Genomic DNA, 2558 nt, shown 5'->3' on the forward strand with positions numbered 1-2558 from the left:
ACAAGAGAAATTCAAATTAATTCTTTTCATCTGAGCGCATTCAAAATTTTGTGAACAAGGAATTCATCTGAACAATGAATCAGGTATTACATATATGTGGTTTCATCTATTATATATATATATATATGTGTGTGTTTGTGTGTGTGTGTGTGTGTGTGTGTGTGTGTGTGTGTGTAATTTAGTAGTTAAGAACAGAAAAATTGTCTAAAATATCAATCTTCGCAATTGGTCTGTAGCTAAATATCTTGCAAATTGGGAGTTTTCTTCATATTCATGTGGTGTAGAAGTTTGGAGACTCACTGTGCAAGCTTAGTTATAGTTCTCCTAAACATTATCCAAAATAACGATTGCAAGATTGATTGATAAAGACTTTCAGAAGAGGGGAAAAGGGAAGAAATATGATAAATAAAATCTAAATACTATTTTACTATAAACATTTTTAAATCCCTAACTTGAATCATTATTCTGGACAATGCTTTCATTGTAGAAAGTACATCATCCGTCCCAATCCGATGTTGCCTCAAGAAAACACGTATACCGGGGGGAAATATTCACAAAAATTATTAAAAAGAATGGGCATATTCGCTTAAAGTTTACCATAAAGCTGAAGCGTGAGTAAAATTCTTTTATAATCGGATGAAGCGAGGGTAAAGCCCCTGCCGGGGCTGAAAACTTCAAAGCCTCGGCGAAGGAGAGCGAAGGATCGGGCCGATTAAAATATAAATTTGTTGACAGTCGCCTAGAGTCGGAGGCGACCAAAATGGCGCTTCGAACTTGTGGACGGCATCGCCTTTGCAAGGCGCAAGAAGAAGCGGCAGCGGAGGGGGCCAGAAGTGAAGTGAAGTGGTGGTTGGTTTCCATGGCAACCGTATCGGGCACGCAGGGCGAAGGCGTGTCTTTCGACAAGTCGAGCCGTCAAACGAAATATGGGCTCTTTGGAAAAGCTGAATAATTCACGACCTGGAGAAAACATTCCAGGCTTCAACTCATTATGATTTTTGCGCCGATGGAACGGGGCTCTCCCCAAAATTCCGAGGGGCTTATTTCCAGAAGAAAAAGTTCGCAATTTGAAACTTCTTCCACTTTTTGCAGTAATATAATGAAAGCATAATATTTGGGTGTAAAAATAAAAATGACGGAAGTTTTTCTTTTGACTTCAATACAAAAAATCATTTGTCTGGATCTTTACTAATAATAAAGATGAATGTGTGCGTGTTTTAGCGTTTTACAGGCCAAACCATTTGATCTAGAGCTATTCAACTTATACATATATACTTGAGGAGGTGGGAATGGACTTTAGAAGGAAGGAATATCTAACAATTTTGATGAATTAGATCTTATCACAACAAAACGAAAGTACTATTTTGAATTATTCTTGTATAAAGAACATGGATTGGTTAGCTAAGCAAGTAAAGTAGCGAAATTACTTACCGAATGAAAGTGGCAAAATTGGTGAGACTAAGTTCTGTATCAGTATTTAGTTTTCTGATTTTTTTTCGGAAGATAGAGGAGGACAGGCGACGACTGACGTCATATCTGAATGTCATTAACCCTCAAATGAATTAAAAAATTGGCGAAATCAATACAGTCAGTGGGGTTGGAGGAGACTCTCCGATTAGGAATATACAATGAAGTATCCTCTCCCCCTCTATTGATCTGGAAAATGAGAGAAACTGAAAAATAGAAACAAACTTATGAAATATCTAGAAGACATAAGCTTTCATATGAAGTAAAAATGAGTGAAAGCAGAACCAATGGCTGGGCTGAATGATTGGTTCCTTTATTTTAAATATATAGATGGTAGAAAAGTTTTCACGATAATTAAGCTGTTATCTTCGAAAGAATTAATTTTAATTAGTGGCTTAAAAATTATAATGTTTTATCATATTTTCCGCTACAATACTTAAGTCATATTTCAAAATGGTAATGTTGTTAGCAGGCTGGCATAATATTATCTATAAATTGTGCCATACTGCAGGGATGGTGGAACAATCTTCCGAAGAGCTCTAAAAGGTATATTATTGTTTCTAAGAGTAAACAAACTCTAAAGGGTAGATTGTTAAAGCTTCTAAATTTAACATATGTGTCTTTTTCTATCATTTCTGTTCTTCATCATTTTAGGACCAGAATACAATATTCTTTGCATTTCCCCATACTCAATGGAAATTTGATCTGGTCTATATGCGTTCGACTATCCTTAAAGTTTGTACTATAAGTTTTGAAATACCCTGTTACATGACTTCTTAAATTGAATAAGCGATGTAAAGAAAATTAAATCATGCATATTAATATTGAGGTTTCGGAAACATTTGAAGTACTTTCTATTCTTAATTTCGTTAACGTACATAGACAACCAGCGGAAGTAAGCCCCTCTTGACTATCTTGTACACTTAGATAATGTAGCACTTTCTTTACTGTTCTTTTTCTCCCCTCTTCTGCATCAAACATATTGCGTGGGTATATGGAAAGCGGAAAATACTCGAAGATTATTGCAATCTTCGTGAGTGCTCTCTTCTTGACTTTGGCATGTAAATAAAGTACAGGGTGGTTATAATTAA

Source organism: Argiope bruennichi, chromosome 6 (genome assembly GCF_947563725.1).
Source record: "Argiope bruennichi chromosome 6, qqArgBrue1.1, whole genome shotgun sequence".
Taxonomy (NCBI): Eukaryota; Metazoa; Arthropoda; class Arachnida; order Araneae; family Araneidae; genus Argiope; species Argiope bruennichi.